Source organism: Rhineura floridana, chromosome 1 (genome assembly GCF_030035675.1).
Source record: "Rhineura floridana isolate rRhiFlo1 chromosome 1, rRhiFlo1.hap2, whole genome shotgun sequence".
NCBI lineage: Eukaryota > Metazoa > Chordata > Lepidosauria > Squamata > Rhineuridae > Rhineura > Rhineura floridana.
Genome location: NC_084480.1, coordinates 266,441,685 through 266,460,910, shown reverse-complemented (window position 1 = coordinate 266,460,910; position 19,226 = coordinate 266,441,685). Strand labels below are relative to the sequence as shown.

Sequence of the window (19,226 nt, the reverse complement as noted above, 5' to 3'; positions counted from 1 at the left end):
TTTCGCATGAAAACAACCCATATCCACCTTCCACTTCAGAATCTGGGAAACTGTGGAAGCCATCCAGTAAATCTGATATTGTTTCTTGTATTGAACAAACCTGTAGTTTTAGCAGCCAAGTTTCTTTGCAGCTTATTATTGATGGAGCTGCTTCTGTTCATATGCTGGCACCAGGAACAAATTGAATATTTCAGCAGTACAGTGAATATGTTGTTGAATCCTACATACTGATGAGACTGAAAACAGCTGGGTGGATATGATGTTTGACCAGTGTTTGAGTGAAGGTTTGGAAATCAGACACACAACAGTCTAGAAGTTCAGGAGACAGAATAGCTGTGAAACCTGATGTGAAGATCCCTAAGAATTTCAAACAATTCCTGGCAGAAAATAAAAAAGAACTTTTTAGCCTATTAGTGAAAAATTTAATTATAATGCAAAGAACCGGAAAACAAGTATTATGTACATACAAGCACACTGTAATAGATGATGAAGACAGCATAGCCTTCATATCACCATCATTGCATGAGGAAGCAGATGTGCAGCCTCTGTTACACAAGTGGGATACAGGCAAGAGTGGTCACAACAAAGTTGTAATCAAAACAGTGGAATCTGATGTATTTGTGATAGCAATGTCTGCATTCTCACACATTAAAGAGCTGTGGGTTGCAAATGGAACTGGGAGGCATCATCAGTATCTACCTGTCCACAAATTATATTCAAAATGTCCATGCAGTATTCCAGACCTGCTTCCCTTTTTCCATTTATTTATTATTTATTTATTGCATTTATATACCGCCTCATAGCCAAAGCTCTCTGGGCGGTTTTCAACAATTAAGGGGTGGTAACGCAGCCGAAGCTCTGTTCACGGCCAGAGTTCGATTCCAACAGAAGGAGGAAGTCGAATCTCCGGTAAAAGGGGTCGAGGTCCACTCAGCCTTCCATTCATCCGTGGTCGGTAAAATGAGTACCTGGCATATGCTGGGGGGTAAAGAAAGGCCGGGGAAGGAACTGGCAATCCCACCCCATATATACGGTCTGCCTAGTAAACGTTGCAAGACGTCACCCTAAGAGTCGGAAACAACTCACACTATTAGCCAAAGCTCTCTGGGCAGTTTTCAACAATTAAAAACATTAAAAACAAGTATACGAATTTAAACCATACCAAATTAAAACCCATAAAAACCGATAGGTAAGTTAAAAATGTGCTATTCAAATGCTGTTAAAAAATGCCTGGGAGAAGAGGAAAGTCTTGACCTGGAGCTGAAAAGATTACAGTGTTGGTGCCAGGTGCACCTCATCAGGAAGATCATTCCATAATTTGTGGGCCACCACTGAGAAGGACCTCTCCCTTGTTGCCAGACTCCCAGTTTCCCTCGGAGTAGGCACCCAGAGGAGAACCTTTGAAGTTGAGCGTAGTGTGTGTGTGGGTTCGTGTCGGGAGAGGTGTTTCATCAGGTATTGTGGTCCCAAGCCATGTAAGGCTTTATAGGTTAAAACCAGCATCTTGAATCGGGCTTGGCAACATACAGGCAGCCAATGCAAGCGGGCCAGAATTGGTTTTATATCTTTGAACTGTCTGGTCCCTGTTACCAATCTGGCAGCTGCATTTTGTACAAGCTGCAGCTTCCAAACCGTCTTCAAAGGCAGCCCCACGTAGAGCGCATTGCAGTAATCTAATTTGAAGATTACCAGAGCATGGACAACTGAAGCCAGGTTATTCCTGTCCAGATAGGGGCGTAGCTGGGCCACCACCCGAAGTTGGTAGAAGGCACTCCGTGCCACCGAGGCTATCTGAGCCTCAAGTGACAGAGATGGTTTTAGGAGAACCCCCAAGCTACGAACCTGCTCTTTCAGGGGGAATGCGACCCCATCCAGGACAGGTTGGACATCCACCATCCTGTCAGATGAACCACCCACTAACAGCATCTCAATCTTGTCTGGATTGAGCCTCAGTTTATTAGCCCTCATCCAGTCCATTGTCGCAGCCAGGCACCGGTTCAGCACATTGAGAGCCTCACCTGAAGATGATGAAAAGGAGAAATAGAGCTGTGTGTCATCAGCGTACCAATGGCAATGCACTCCAAAGCTCCAGATGACCACTTTCTACACTTTCTACACTTTCATGTAGATGTTGAACAGCATGGGGGACAGAACTGACCCCTGTGGAACCCCATACTGGAGAATCCATGGGGCCGAGCAATGTTCCCCAAGCACCACCTTCTGGAGCCGACCCACCAAATAGGAGCGGAACCACTGCCATGCAGTTCCTCCCACTCCCAACTCAGCCAGTCGTCCCAGAAGGATACCATGGTTGATGGTATTGAAAGCTGCTGAGAGATCAAGGAGAATCAACATCATCACAACTAGATATAATCTTTTATGGGAGTGTCTGTTGGCCGATTTTCAAAGTACAATATATATACAACTATAATCTGCAGCTAGCAGCCAGAGGTGATTTTTTTAAACACTATTTGCTGCTAAAAGTGTGCACTATAATCAACACTAGTATGTATGCCTCTAAAAAGTTAATCAAACCCAGTTAAATGAAATAAATAAAAGCACACTGGAATGGGGATAAGAAGGGTTTGGAAAAGGCAAGAAGAAGATTTTGCTTCAAAAGCTTGAGCTAACACCACAAAAAGATTCCACAGTGTCACCCATGAAAACCTGTTGATGTGGTAAAAACGGCTGCTTGAAGGGTCGATTCCATATTGGGAAGCAAAACAATTATATATCACCCTGTTTTTTTCACCAGGCTAATGGTACAGTACAGTAGACTTCAACTTTTTCAGAGACCCATTGCCTCCCACCTCTCCTTCCCTTTATACTCTTAAAAAAACAAGCAAAAAAGAAAATGTTGCTGTTGTTTCTAGTGGGCCTACAGAAGCACATTTATTTTGATATATGACGAGTCTCTTGTAATTCTGCACAAAAGCAGGATAACAGCTGAATGTCAAGAAGACTAAAGTAATGACAACAGAAGATTTATGTAAATTCAGAGTTGATAATGAGGACATTGAACTTGTCAAGGATTATCAATACCTTGGCACAGTCATTAACCAAAATGGAGACAATAGTCAAGAAATCAGAAGAAGGCTAGGACTGGGGAGGGCAGCTGTGAGAGAACTAGAAAAGGTCCTCAAATGCAAAGATGTATCACTGAACACCAAAGTTGGGATCATTCAGACCCTGGTATTCCCAATATCTATATATGGATGTGAAAGTTGGACATTGAAAAAGTGGATAAGAGAAAAATCAACTCATTTGAAATGTGGTGTTGGAGGGGAGCTTTGTGGATACCATGGGCAGTGAAAAAGACAAATAATTGAGTGTTAGAACAAATTAAACCAGAACTATCACTAGAAGCTAAAATGATAAAACTGAGGCTATCATACTTTGGACACATAATGAGAAGACGTGATTCACTATTGTTGTTAATTTATAGAGTCGCCATATATTGTAATGGACTTGAAGGCACATAATTCATACTAACAGTACTCTTGGATTATATTTTACACTTCAGAATGACAATCTTCAGATATAAAATACTACCATAATCTGACACATTATTTCTCCAGCATGTGAGTGGGTGGGTGGGTACGCATGTCTTTTAATAATGCACCCCACTGTTGAATTGCAAAGGGAACACTCATTCACAGAATGAAGCAGATGGTCATGTCAAATGGAAATTAGAAAAAATAGCCTCCTTCGAGCCGGAATCGAACCAGCGACCTAAGGATTTCATCACAGTAGCAGTTCTACAGTCCTCCGCTCTACCAGCTGAGCTATCGAAGGGACAAAAACACTAGTTCCTGAGAGACATACAACCGACAGTAGCAGAATTGTACTTTGAAATATGAGCAAAGCGTATCAGGAAGACTATACAAAATCTGAGAGTAGACAGAACTGTCCCGGTAGCGCTGAGTTTTCCAAGAGAAGCTGATAATCCACCCGAATAAAGGCTGGACACGACTGCATTTTTGAACACTGGGTAACAAATGTAATCTTTCATTTTCCAAACAGCTGCACAGAGGAATCTTAGAGGAGCTTAGTCTGGAGCATTCCACCTCCGGGACTGATCTCTCCTAGAATGCAAGGAGGAGTCGAATCTGTTTCCTACTCTGAACATAAATTCTCAGATCCAGTCTTTTTTGTTACCCCGTAAAACTGTTAAACGAGTTTCAGCTGTAAGAATAGGCAAGCTTTCGTGCCATGCACGACGTGCAAGGTAAAGAACATCACCTCTGCTTGTTGTCCATTATTTCCAAATTCTCTGCCAAATCCTCTTGTTCAGCTAGCGTTCTCAATTTTTGTTTACGTTTTCTCAAGCAGCCCACCACAGATTACAGATAGAGGGGCCAGTGGCGCAATGGATAACGCGTCTGACTACGGATCAGAAGATTGTAGGTTCGACTCCTGCCTGGCTCGCAGTTTTCCGTTTTAACATTGTTTTCTGAACTTAAAATTGAAGTGCTTAAACAGTTAAATACGCTTAGGCTGCAGACCAACTGAATTTAATCGGGGTTACCTCTGAATAAAGGTGTGCACTGTTAAGCACTCATGAACCTTAAAAATAGATGTGTTGTGCTCTTTTACCCATGTGTGTAAATTTCGATAGTTGAAGATTGAAAATCATCAGAACACATCACATTGATCCGGGATTAAGACCCACTGAATTCAGAGGTACTAACTTCTGAGTAGGCATGCGTTGGATTACTCTTGTTAGTTCCTAAATAGAACTTGCTTCTAAGTAACTGTTACACCAAAATTTAGGTAATGATTTATGTTATGCATGCTAAAATATACCTTACATTTATGGAATTCACTGGCTTTTCTTTCTTGCATGAATTACAGTCAGAGTGTAAAGCCTTTTTTATATGCACGTTTTGCAACCGTGTTGTTCCTGCAGTAACGACGAAGGCTCTGTGGCTGATCATTTTATTTATTTTTATAATTTATTATTTACATCTTCTGTGGCTTCTTAAAGAGCATTATGTACTGGAATATTATCTTATGGTTCTTTTCACTTTAGATCAGATCCATTTTTAAATGTTTGCATGTAGAAACCACGTTTATCTAAAAGAGACACCTATGCAGGGGGTGAAGAGCAATTTTTGAGAGGCCATTGTTAGCATTAAACTACCAAAGTATGTTTATTTCCTTCCTGTATTTGTCTGCTTTATAAATCAGCTTAAATACAGTTTTAATGTTACAGCAAAATAAAACACTCAGTCAGACAGGAGTCGAACCTATAATTTTCTCATCTGTAGTCAGACGCGCTCTCCATTACGCCACTAGTCCAACCCACGAATGTTTTGTTTGGACATCGCCCCAAACATGCAACCGCTCCACGCATGTGATCTCCAGCGCCATCTTGTGCTTTCCATAAGCTTCAGAAACTTTGGCTTGGCATGCAACGTGAAATACATTCTTTTGCTTCTCTGACGAGGTTTTTATCAAGATCCTTCGATAGCTCAGCTGGTAGAGCGGAGGACTGTAGAAGTATTGATTATCGAGATCCTTAGGTCGCTGGTTCGATTCCGGCTCGAAGGAGGTGTATTTTTTCCTCTCTTCACACAGAACGATAATTATTTAAATGCAATAACACCTTCATTTCGGAAAAAGTAACTTATGAACCCGATTCTGGATTTACGGGTAAGTTTTTTGGAAGCAAAAGAGCATTAGCGATGATTCCTTGTATTGTTTTAATATACTGAAAACAATCTAAACTGATTTTACTCGTCAAACGGGGTTTCAACTGAAGTAGAGCTGAGCCCCGGAAAATGAGAATGGTGCCTCTGAGTCTGTGCAGACAGCAAACTTTCTCAGCGCTGACCTCACATGAACCTAGCAGGTGGAAGTAAGAAAAAAATTTCACTGTGGATTCCACGTTGTGGCCCAACACGCACGCACACCCTCTCTCAGTTAACCATGTGATGTGAATTAAAGCACTAATAAAAAACGATTTATTAAACAAAAAAAACCTCGAGTAGGTGGCTTGAGAAAGTTTTATTTTTATTCCCCAGTTCCTCCTTCCGCGCTGATTCTTATTAGATGTTATTGTTCATTGTATGGCTTTCCCTTTTTTTTGATGGCAGAGGTGCTTGAAAATACCTATGATGCATGCCTATGATAACGCTTCAGCTACAAAAGCAAAAATTTCTGGTTAAGCTGGTACAATTAAAAGCTGCTCCTTAGGACAGAACTATAAACTGGTTTTAGATTATTTATTTATTTATTTTTATAAAATGCTTTATAGTTGATGTGCTTGCTGCCCTGGGCTCCTCGGGGAGGAAGGGCGGGACATAAATATTTATTTATTTATTTATTTATTGCACTTGTATACCGCCCCATAGCCGAAGCTCTCTGGGCGGTTTACAGCAATCAAAAACATTAAAACAAATACACAATTTAAAAACATATTTTAAAAACAATTTAAAACACAATTTTAAAATTCAAAACAATATAAAAACAATTTAAAAACATGCTAAATATAATAAATTGAAGGAAGGAAGGTTTTTTTTAAAAAAACACCCTTATTTCTAGATAAGATTGGATTTTTTTATTATTATATACTTTTACAGGAACTGGAAAATTTTTATGTTTAACCAACTTAGATATTTTGCTGATTTAAAAACAAATTAAAATGACATTTTCCATTTCATATGGTTTAAGATTTACATACGGAACTTCATGTGATCATGTATGTTGGGTACATGACTGCATGAAGAAAGGATAGCATGAAGTTGGCAGTGCGTATGGTGAGCTACTACCTGTCTTCATTAACACATCTTTGCTTTTCCCAGTAGCTTCAATAACAGATACTCTTGCCTTAAACAGAACAAGTGATCACTCCTATCCTGAGGCATTGATTAAGGTGCTTTGATGTGCTTTAAAGGGAGTCTCTGTTTTGCAGTTCTTGTTGGAGAGGGTTAAGCCTGTGTGCAAAATAAATTAGGCCTCTTTTGCAAAGGCAATTACAGAGCCCTCCTGCAAAGTTTGTACTGTGACTTGGGGCAATATTAATGGTGGAAGACTCATTTGAAGCCAAGCTGGGTTAAAATAATCACATATAAACAAGTCCTCTGGGCTGAGCCCACAGACCCTGATGCCTGTTCTGGACCCCTGTGCCTAGCGGCAGGTGAGGTGAACTGCCATTTTACAATTGTCACAATTTTCTAGAATGGTGTTACATCAGAGGCATTGTGAGAAAATTTAAAAGGCAGCTCATAGCTGTCCACTGTGGCCACAAGGCAAGTCTCCAGCTGTGGAGTCACTAAAGGGTGTCTTGCAGAGGGCCACAAAAATATTTTAAAAACAACAGCTATAGGAAAAAGATGGTAACCCCCAAAAGACAGCCGCACAGGTGGATATGGCATTTTGAAGGAGCTTTTTATCAAAGGAAAAGTCTTTATGCTGCAGCACACTAAAGCAGACAGAGTCTTTTCACTTGATAAAATTTCATTGAAAAATGCTAGTAACAATTACTGTACCTATGTAATTACTCAAAAGTTTTAAAATTTGTTTATATCTCTTTTTGTTTATATGTTTCATAAATGATGTTTGTATTTTTGATTTTTTTTAAGTGCCAGTAGCTAAATCCATCTTGCTCAGGGCCCCCTCAAACCTGAGAGAGGGTGGATCCTATTTTTAAAGGATAGCATGGTAAATATGCCAATGCAACTAAAATAGAGGCATACCAAACACTGGCCTAGGTTGTCTTTATCCCTGATGAGGCCAAGCAATTGTTAGATGCTGTTATAACCACAGAGAAAATAGAAGGTGTAACTAAGAAAATTACAAACAAACAAATCCCTGAGCTCAGCTGGGCATTTGGTGAAATTTTCAATAGTGGCAAATTCAGAAGTGCAGGGTCCCTTAATGATAGTCACAACCGCACCCCCTTCTAAGATTATACAACCTTCTAAAATTATAGAATAATCTGGCCAGGCTTGAAAGCTGCTTTCTGCTTCTCTATCACTGTCACCGTTTGACTATTGTTTCCTACTGTCACATACTGCTTGAATTACTGAATTCAGTGTCTGCATGTTTATCTCCTGCTGTTACCAAGCTGTTTGACTATGAAGATGGGGTGCTATCGTCAGGATTCACTGTCTCTTTTTCTGCAATCACAGAAATCTCACCCTCCACAACTTGCTTGGGCTTTTTGAATTAGTTCTTATACTACTTCAAAAAGCCCAAGCAAGTTGTGGAGAGTGAGATTTCAGTGACTGCAGAAGAAGAGACAGTGAATCCTGACGATAGCACCCCATCTTCATAGTCAAACAGCTTGGTAACAGCAGGAGATAAACTCCTTGAAGTTGCATAGGAACTAATCCCCCTTTCGGATGCACAGTTTAACGTGGTGAGGGGGTTTGAGGGTGTTGAAGAAGCTGAGAACAATGTTGTCAGGAGTCTAGACCAAGAGGCTAGACTCCTAGCAGGGGCACCCAAGGCAGAATGGTCAAAGCTGAGACACCAGACTAAGATGCATCTAAACTCGGAGGAAGGCAATGGTAAACCACTTCTGAATACCTCTTACCACGAAAACCCTATGAACAGAGTATCCAAAATGCAACCCGAGATAGTGCTGGAAGATGAGACCCCTAGGTCAGAAGGCACTCAATGAGCTACTGGGGAAGAACAAAGGACAAGTACGAGTAGCGCTGTGACTAATGACGCAGCTGGGTCAAAGCCGAAAGGAAGCCCAGAGGCTGATGTGCACAGATGCGAAAGGAGAGTCCGGAGTTGTACGATGCACACAATAGGAACATGGAATGTGAGAAGTATGAACCAAGGAAAGTTAGAAATTGTCAAGTAAGAAATGGAATTTATCAACATTACAATACTTGGCTTGAGTGAATTAAAATGGACTAGAATGGGACATTTTCAATCAGGCAACTACAAAATATTTTATGCAGGAAATGAGAAATCAAGAAGAAATGGGGTTGCTTTAATAGTGAGGTGATGTAGCAAAAGCAATTAGGAGCTACAATGCAAGATCTGACCGAGTGATATCAATGAGATTAAATGGGAAACCTATTAACATAACCATCATCCAAGTCTACGCTCCAACGTCCAACGCAGAAGAAGAAGAATTGGAGAGATTTTAAGCAGAAGTACAGGAAGAAATTGATCACACCAAAACAAGATATGATGATAATCATGGGAGACTGGAATGCAAAAGTAGGGAACAGAGAAGAACTAGGAAGTGTGGGGAAATGGGGCTTAGAAACAGAAATGAAGCAGGAGAAAAACTTATTGAATTCTGTAAAGCCAGTAATTTGTTTCTTACAAACACATCTTTTGAGCAACCGAAAAGATGACTGTACACGTGGACATCACCAGATGGTCAATATAGGAATCAAATTGATTATATAATTGGTAGCAGAAGATGGAGACGTTCCATACTTTCTGCAAAAACAAGACCAGGAGCAGACTGCGGTACAGATCATGAACTGGTCGTATGGAAAACCAGAGTAAAGCTAAAGAAAAACAACAACAAAGCAATCATAATGCCAAAATACAATTTAAATAACATCCCAGAAGAATATAAAGATCAAATAAGGAACAGTTTTGAGGCTTTAAACGTATTTGACAGAGAACCAGAAGAACTATGGAGTGAAGTCAGAGACATTATCAGGGAAGAATGCAAAAAGACAATACCTCTAGTTAAAAAGAGAGAGAGACCTCAATGGATGACTGAAGAAACTCTTAAAATGGTTAAAAGAGAGAAGGAAAGCAAAAGCAAAAGGAGATAGAAACACAGAACCCTAAATGCAACAATACAGCGACTAGTACGCAGGGACAAAGAGAACTATTACAATAGTTATTGCCAGAGCTTGGAAAAGTTACTTTTTTGAACTACAACTCCCATCAGCCCCAGCCAGCATGGCCACTGGATTGGGCTGATGGGAGCTGTAGTTCAAAAAAGTAACTTTTCCAAGCTCTGGTTATTGCATAGAAATAGAAGAGGACAACAAAAAGGGAAGAACAAGAGCCCTATTCCAAATGAGGAATGAAAGGGAAATTTAAACCACGAGTAGGGATGTTGAATAATCAACAGGGGAACACACTGACTGACTGACCGAGATGAAATAAAAGGAAGATGGAAGCAATACACTGAAGAACTCTATAAAAGAGATGCAAGAATAACAGATTCATTCATGGAAGAACCGTATGATGAAGAACCAGAAATTTTAGAATGTGAGGTAAAAGCTGCTGTTAAAATACTTGGAAGAAACAAATCACCAGGATCAGATGGCATACCAATAGAGTTGCTACAAGCTACTGGGACTGAATCTGTCCAAATTTTGACAAAAATTTATCAAGAAATATGGAAAACTAAACAATGGCCCACAGACTGGAAGCATTCAATATATATCCCAATTCCAAAGAAAGGGGATTCCAGAGAATGCAGTAATTATCGAACTATTGCCTTAATATCCCATGCAAGTAATGCTCAAGATTCTACAACAAAGGCTCTTCCCATATATGGAGCGAGAAATGCCAGCCGTCCAAGCTGGATTTAGAAAGGGAAGAGGCACCAGAGATCTTATCGCAAACATATGTTGGATAATGGAACGGAGCAAGGAATTTCAGAAGGAAATCACCCTGTGCTTTATAGATTACAGCAAAGCCTTTGACTGTGTAGATCATGAAAAACTATGGAATGCTTTAAAAGCAATGGGGGTGCCACAGCATCTAACTGTCCTGATGCGCAACCTATACCCTGGACAAAAGGCTACTGTAAGGACAGAATATGGACAAACTGATTGGTTTCCAATAGAAAAGGGTGTGGGACAGGGATATATTTTATCACCCTATTTGTTTAATCTGTACGCTGAACATATACGGAAAGCAGGATTGGACCAAGATGAAGGAGGTGTGAAAATTGGAGGGAGAAATATCAATAATTTACGATATGCAGACAATACCATACTCTTAGCAGAAACCAGTAATGATTTGAAACGAATGCTGATGAAAGTTAAAGAGGAAAGCACAAAAGCAGGACTACAGCTGAACGTCAAAAAGACTAAAGTAATGACAACAGAAGATTTATGTAACTTTAAAGTTGATAATGAGGACATTGAACTTGTCAAGAATATCTTGGCACAATCATTAACCAAAATGGAGACAATAATCAAGAAATCAGAAGAAGGCTAGGACTGGGCAGGGCAGCTATGACAGAACTAGAAAAGGTCCTCAAATGCAAAGATGTATCACTGAACACTAAAGTCAGGATCATTCAGACCATGGTATTCCTGAACTCTATGTATGGATGTGAAAGTTGGACATTGAAAAAGGCGGATAAGAGAAAAATCAACTCATTTGAAATGTGGTGCTGGAGGAGAGCTTTGTGCATACCATGGGCAGTGAAAAAGACAAATAGTTGGGTGTTAGAACAAATTAAGCCAGAACTGTCACTAGAAGCTAAAATGATGAAACTGAGGTTATCATACTTTGGACATATTATGAGAAGACATGATTCACTAGAAAAGACCATAATGCTGGGAAAAACAGAGGGGAGTAGAAAAAGAGGAAGGCCAAACAAGAGATGGATTGATTCCATAAAGGAAGCCACAGACCGGAACTTAACAAGATCTGAACAGGGTGGTTCATGACAGATACTCTTGGAGGTCATTGATTCATAGGGTTGCCATAAGTCGTAATTGACTTGAAGGCACATAACAACCAGGGCTGTGGAGTCGGAGTCGTGGAGTCGGAGTCAGAGTCGGGAGCAATTTTGGGTGGAGTCGGAGTCGGTAGAAATGTACCGACTCCGATTCCGACTCCGTCTCCTTCATAAATGGCAAATGTATATTAACTAGTAATAACAAATTTACTGTAGTAAAATGGTAGCACAAGGCATTTCATCACCACCACATGAATCCAGAGCTTAGAAAAGTTACTTTTTTGAACTACAACTCGCACAAGCCGAATCTCTGGGGCTGATGGGAGTTGTAGTTCAAAAAAGTAACTTTTCCAAGCTCTGGATTCACGTGGTAGTGATGAAATGCCTTGTGCTACCATTTTACTACAGTAAATTTGTTATTACTAGTTAATATACATTTGCCATTTATGAAGGAGTCGAAGTCGGACAGTAGAAAAATAGAGTCGGAGTCGGAGTCGAAGGTCTGGTGTACCAACTCCACAGCCCTGATAACAACAACAACAACATAGCAACTAATACAGTAATATCTCAGTTAACAAATCCTCCAGGAAAGAAGCTCCTTTTAACAAAGTCTTTTTTGAGTGCAGGGGGCATGCGTGGGCACACACTCTAACATGGTCAGAATGTGGCTCCTTTTCTACTGGATTGTGGCTGCTGCAGGCAGCTCTCTAATGCATGGCTGAAATGGTGTGCCTTGTCAGATGGCGCAGTCGCCTCTGCAGTAAACAGTGCTTTATGTGCCGTGGATGTATTGTTTACCACAGACTTGGCTGCTCAAGTGTATTGGAGGATGGCACAGAGAGAGCGAAAGAGCAAGAGCGCAAGCACAGGGTGGTGGCGGTGGCGGCTGCCCCTTGCCTGCCTGTTCGAGTGTATGGAGAGGAGAACTGTGCTCAAAGCTTTAGATTACATAACAAAAGAAAAAAAGGCAAGGCAGGCATCCTTGGATGCATTTTGGAAGAAGCATTTGAGTGGTCTGTGCGAGACATGCACATTGTTAGTTTTGAATAAAACGTCTGCTGAAATATGTTCAACTGCTCTTCTTGTTTGTGGTGTAGGAACCTATCCCTATTCTTTCCATATTATTCCTACCTCTGGTACCAAAGTTTCTGTTAAAGAAGTCATGTCAAGGAATGCATGTAGTTCGTTAATTGAGGTATTACTGTAAAGGTTTGCTTGCAATCAATGATCACTGGGATGCTTCAGAGTGGCTAATGCATTTCCTTTTCATGCTGATTGGTTCATGGGATGCTGGAAACATAGGCACCCTGCTGGGACCTGTCTCCCTCAAAAAGTATGAGGTCTAAGATTCGCCGGGACCCCTGACGATGACACCTCTGGAAATTTTATAAACATTTTATAAACGCCCTGCTCCTGCATCTGAAAAATGTGTTCAGCAAGATCTTAGATGGTGCTTGGTTTCCAAGTATCTCTAAATCATTGTTCTAAAACCACACAAGAACCTCCTTAAATTAGGTGCTTCTTGGCCTATATCTCTCCTGAATCAGGACTATAAGTAATCTTCACTGTAGTTTTGATAAACAGATACAACCAAATAACTTGACAGTATCATTCATCCAGACCGATATAAATTCATACCCAAGTGGTATATAGCTGATCCAGTTCATAGGCTTCTAAACGTCATGAGTTATAGCAAAACACTAAAACACCACTAGCTTTAATGTCTCTGATTTTGTTTAAAAGGATGTCATGATTATAATGGAGAATTCTATATATCCACACATCTAAACATAGATATAAGAAGATACATGATTATGTAACATAAGGAAAATCACAAGGAGCTAAGCAATAGACCCACAGGACTTTTGGAAACCCCAAAATCCAGTAACCCTAAATCTTAGCATAAATTCAGGCCTGTGAGCAAGGCCTGTTGCTAGCAGGCAATGGTCACATTCACCTTACTATGTACTCCTTGCGGTTGCCAGGAATAGGCCTGTGCATGTGACTTTAATTAATGATTATATTGTTTAGAAGCAATGAGCATATAACCTATGATTGATATATTATACTGTTTGATCCTGGGAAACTAATTGTTAGTGAAGGATTCTGTAGAGCAATAGCTCCAACTACTGGAGAAAGTTTATACCATTAGTAAAGCAGGAATGAGATAAACTTTAAGTTTTAATATGGATTTCTAAAATAACCCGGTGTGTTTAATTTCACTTTTGATAAATAGAATACAACCTTGTAATTGGGTATTCATGGTAAAAGGGTATGTTGAAGTGGTTTGCTTTTTCCATTTCCCTGAGGCTGGGAGATACTGGATGACTGTGTGATCATCAGTCATAGTCCAGGCTGTAATCACAACCTCTTCTTTAACTATGTATTTTTAAGTTAGGAATGGGATTTCTAAGAAAATATAAGGAATAAGAACCCCTATAGCAGGTAATAGAACTGTGGTGCTCATGAACTTTCAGCCATCCTACGTTGAGGCAAACTCAATTCAGCATTGTTAATATCTCCAGGTGTACCTGGGATAGCCTGGCCGATCAAGAACAATGGAAGTACCGGGTATGCATGAAAACACATTCACAATAGTAGAGTGTAGTGTATGGTAGTAACTGGTTCCAGAGCTTGGAAAAGTTACTTTTTTGAACTACAACTCCCATCAGCCCCAGCCAGCATGGCCACTGGATTGGGCTGATGGGAGTTGTAGTTCAAAAAAGTAACTTTTCCAAGCTCTGGTTTCAACTGGCCTGAAAAAGCATTAGTTGGGGGACAGCAGAACAATGGCGATATTAATAAGATGGATAGAATATTGGAATAAGAAATATAATTACCTAATGATTTCTGATTGGTTTGGAAAGATTGCAGAGAGGAGGAACTGTTGTGTTATGTGGGAAGGAACTGGTATGATTGGTGTAAGGAGGTCACATGTGTATTTAGTACTGTATAAAAGATCCATTCAGACTGTGCTTCATTGCAGTCCAGACTCTCTGGGAGGCTGACCCTACATATGCTGGTAAAGAATAAAGGCCTACCTTTTTGCTTCAAGCCTGTCTTCAAATTTTTTTAAGGATCCCCAGTCAAAGATCCCAAAGGAGAAAATTCTCCATCATTTAGGGATGCTAACTTTCTCCCTCCCATAGCTTACTTTCCCATAGCTTACCTTTCCACGGTCTGTTGTGCCTTGTGGCTTCTGTTACTGGAAGCTTGGCTGAAGAAAATGTGTTGGGGGGCAGGGAAGAGGCTATAGGGCAGTTAGTGATGGAAACCAAGAGTTTAACACCTTTCACCCATGGACCTCTCTGGCTTTAAAAAATGGCTCACTACTCTTCTTTATATGTGATGGGGCAGTTATTGCTGCCATCTTTGGTATAGCCCTTGGTTCCATGTGGAATATAGCAACTAGGGAACACAATGAGGGAAAGGTATGCCAAAATTGGTTGGTGACCACAGGGTTAAAAAGCTCTTTTGAGTTTCTGATAATGCTTTAGAGACAGCTTTTCCCAACCTGGTATCCTACAGATGTTTGGGACTACAGCTTCCATCATCCCTGACCATTGTCCATGTTGGCTGGGGCTGATAGGAGTTGTAGTCCAAAATGTGTGGAAGGTACCAGGTTGGGGAAGGATGCTTTAGGGCCAGACTAGATATGGTGTTTGCAGCCTTGTGTAGCTTTCCTCCCATTGCGAATAGCAGATGCGGGGTGTGTCCAATTCCAATTGGGAATTGTGGCAGGGACAATGGGTTCAAGCTGCTCTCCTCCTCAAGCCATGGTCCCAATCTGGCTTGCCCCTCACCCACATCAACAATTCATTTTTGAAAACCAGCTATGCAAGAGTAACTCCATGTCTAGTTTGGCCCTTAGAGAAAGTAGCTGAGGTGCATAGTAAACAGAGTTCCTTAGGACAGAGAAGTACACACTTCGGGCCAGATATGAAATCCCAGGGTCTGGATTGAGCTTTGAAGGAGTCAGCTGTTTTCTCATTAATACAGAAGTTCAGTGTCACAGGTTAGTGGTTTGTGGTTCTTTACTGCCCTTAAACCACAGCATTAGTTCAATGTCCACTCGCCACCCATAATTTGCACAGGTTTGAGTCTAATTCCATGTTTGTAAACTGGAAGCTATTTTAAACAATTAATTGCTGCACGTGATTACCTCACTTTACAAGTTGCTCTGGCAACTTCTTCCCAAAAAATGGCAGTTTGGCTATTTTAGGCAGTTATTTCTCTTTTCTAATAATCATCATACATAAAGCATCTAATATATGCTTGGTCCTCTACAGCAGCGGGGTGGGTGGGGAGGACAAGTCTCTGCCAGCAAGCTCACAATCTAAGAAAAATGAGATCAGATTGAAATTACTATTAGACTTAAGAATCCTTGAATGAATTAACTGGGTTTTTTATTTCTGTGCAGAACAGATATCAGATGAACGTTTTGACTGGCAAAATTTTGATTTAATGTTTAGTTGAATTTATACTGGCTTGTGATACATCCTTGATTGAATGACTGATGGATTTTAAAAAGTGAGACAAAATGAGAGATGCTGGAAGGAAAAGGGGGAGTGAAAGGAAACAAAATTAAGGACTATCAAAGTAAAATTAGAAATGAGAAGGGGGAAAACCACATATTACAGCAATAGGGAAATGCCAGAGAGAAAATATTTTTTAAATAAAGTGAGGCAAAAACAGAGGCCTGACAAATATTTAAAGGAAGAGAGTTCCACACAAGCTTAGTTCACATACAATGCTGTCTTGATTTATTAAAATCTACCCAGTGGCTTAACTATGATTTGTTTACTGCCAGCAAAGTATGGTGTGAAGCCATGGTTTGTTGTTGGCTTACAAACCTTGGTTTGTTTTAACTATGGCTTGGCACAATGCATGAACCTGGCACCCTTCCTAAACCATGGTTTGTTTGGTCATCTCACCACAGACACTCACCAAGCGACAAAGGAAAAACGCAAGAGTAATTGGAAAACAAACTGGAGAAACATGTCACAGTTTATTTGATTGTTTGTGTGACAACTCAGGGTTAACTTGTGGCCAGTCAAACTGACCATAGCTTAAACAAACCATGGCTTAGTGTTAGCTGTTAACCAGACCCTAAGGGTCCACAAGAGAGAAGGAACAGATGAGAAATAGCACAAAGGAGTGGAAATTTTATAAGAAGATATGTGTTTGAAGAATAGTAGGACTGAGAAAAAAATGCAATTAAGATAGATAGGGAGGCGTAAGATCACAAAGTGAAAATGAAGCCAGTGAAGAGAAATACACAGAGGGTGTAACATGATTAAAACATTAAAAAACTAGGTAAGTATAAGAGCTGAGGAGAGAGTTAGTTGCATTGTCAACACCCTTCCAAGCACATGGGCAGAGCCTTCTGCTGAAGCCCTATCTTGGACTCCTCTTAATATTTTTCTTGGCCCAACACTCTGGTGAATGACAGGTGTTTGCATCTAGTCACTGTTTAAATTTCCCATAAGTACATTGGAGGCATAGTAAGAGATTAAAATGGTGGCTAGAGACAGCCACACAGTGCTGATTAAAATGTTATTGCTGCCACCAAGTAGACCCACCAGGGCCCACTGACAGAAGAGTGAGCTCACCAGAGGGCACTTTCCCCACAGACCCTATAGATCTGGACATGGCCCTGACAGAGATAATAGGTTAAGCTGTGAGACAGGAGTCTGAGGAACAAAACATATGAGCTAGATGAGATAAAACTAGGGTCTAGGTCAGTTTTCAGAGTCAGTAGAAGAAAAACAATGATGAATTTTGGAAATGCCAGAGAGACAAAGACAACTGACAAAAACATTAGCTGAAAAAGAATTGTGAGCTGAAAAAGAGACTGATCAAAGGTAATGTCCAAACTCTTAACTTTTTGAGAAGACTTAATGGTGGTGTTGCCAACTCAAAGAGATGACAATAGTCGGAGGGAAACAAAATACATTTTGCATATTAAAGTTTAAGATCCAAGCAGATATAGCTGTAAGACTAAGCTGCTAACACTGGAAATATTGGTAAGAATAATGTAGGAGAAGGAGGCAATGGAAAGATAGTGATTGTGTAAATGAAAGAAGAAATCAAATTACCAAAAGGAAGCATATAAAGAGTGAAGGGAAGGGGTACAAGAACTGAGTCCAAAAGGATCTGGACTGAATGAGAAGGAAAGAGCCATTGGCAGAGACTTTAAAATAATCGTTTGTGAGATAGAAGTGAAACTAAGAAAGTACAATGTCACCAAATCCAAAAGAATGAAGAAAACCAAGAAGTAGAGAATGAACAGCTTTCTCATGCACTGAGATGTGGGGGGGACCACTCAAGTCGAAGAAAGAGAAACTGGCCAATGCTTGCAGAGGATATGGGGTTCTAAAGGAGTGTTTTTTAAAAGGAAAGAACTGGGGGAAGCGAGAAGCAGCAATACCAGACAGAAAAGATTAAAGACATGGGCAAGCAAGGAAAGAATAGGTCAAACAGTTCTTAAAGGCAAACTGGATCAAGAGGACATGTAAGGGATAAAACTGAAGAAGAAGAAAAAGAAAAGCAGCAACATCAGAGCAGAAACTGGATAAAGTGAGGAAAAAGAGAGAGCAAGAGTATGGTAATACATAAGGATTATTATGATCAGAAGAAGGGGGAGGAAGAGTGAATATCACAAATGCTATCAATAAAACATTCGGCAAATCTATCAGAAGCACCTGATGAAAGAATGAGCAAAGGAGAACATCAAAGAGGAGAACTGGAAGCAGACTTCCGGGAAGGGTGACTTAGCCTGTGCCTGCTTTTGAGACGGGCTCCTGCCTCAAAAGAAGCTTATTCAGATATATCAGTCAGTTTTTTCTTTTTTTTTTGACTGATTAAACTTCTCCCGGGTAGGGAGAAACGAAGAGATTAACCTCAAAGCCTATTTTTGTTGGGACGACCAGATCTCATTAATTTATGGGACGAGGTCCAGCCGACGAAGGTGGGACGGATTTTTAACAGCAAGCTCTATCTGATAAAGCGAACGTTCACCTTATCTTCTAAGAGAGAACGCACTAACAGGCAAGCACCCTTCTTTCTATATTTTTCTTTTACTTGACTTAAATTGTTGCTGTTTAAAAGAGATTTGCCAGATTGATCAGTTTTTGACATCTCACTGGGGAGCCATAACTTCTCTCTGCTACGCACTAATTAATAGCTTATCTCTGTTTTTGTTGCAAAAAGCTGTCCTGGATTTGCATTCTAAAGATATACACAGAAGAGGGATTTCTATTCCAGATTTTTATTTTGAAAAATATTATACTGTTTTGAGACTACTCTCTTTTTGGTCTATTTTATTTTGACGAATCTGTTTCTTGACGATTGCCATTAATTGTTTCGATCCTGGGAACTGCATTTTGTTTACTTAACTATTGGAGAGATAAGGCTGTCTGCTCTGTTTATACTGTGATGTCACCAAGTTTGGAGTATTAACCCAATTGTTGCTGAAATAAGAAGTGGTTTTCCTATATTTTTCTTTTAAAATGGCAATTAAGAAAGTGGCTGAAAATCTGGAAATAACTATGTTTCAGAAAATAATGGATGAGATTGAGATAATGAAAAT

The 19,226-nt window shown here is 40.2% G+C and overlaps 3 non-coding genes across 3 annotated transcripts; 2 read left to right on the top strand and 1 right to left on the bottom strand.

The window, feature by feature from the left end:
- Window positions 1–3,704: 3,704 nt before the first annotated feature.
- On the bottom strand, window positions 3,705–3,795 carry TRNAY-GUA (transfer RNA tyrosine (anticodon GUA)). The gene is given in 2 exon segments: window positions 3,705–3,740; window positions 3,759–3,795. It is a non-coding gene; the product is annotated as a tRNA-Tyr (tRNA).
- A 560-nt stretch (window positions 3,796–4,355) lies between these two features.
- On the top strand, window positions 4,356–4,428 carry TRNAR-ACG (transfer RNA arginine (anticodon ACG)). Its single transcript has one exon. It is a non-coding gene; the product is annotated as a tRNA-Arg (tRNA).
- Window positions 4,429–5,463: 1,035 nt separating this feature from the next.
- On the top strand, window positions 5,464–5,553 carry TRNAY-GUA (transfer RNA tyrosine (anticodon GUA)). The gene is given in 2 exon segments: window positions 5,464–5,500; window positions 5,518–5,553. It is a non-coding gene; the product is annotated as a tRNA-Tyr (tRNA).
- Window positions 5,554–19,226: the final 13,673 nt, after the last annotated feature.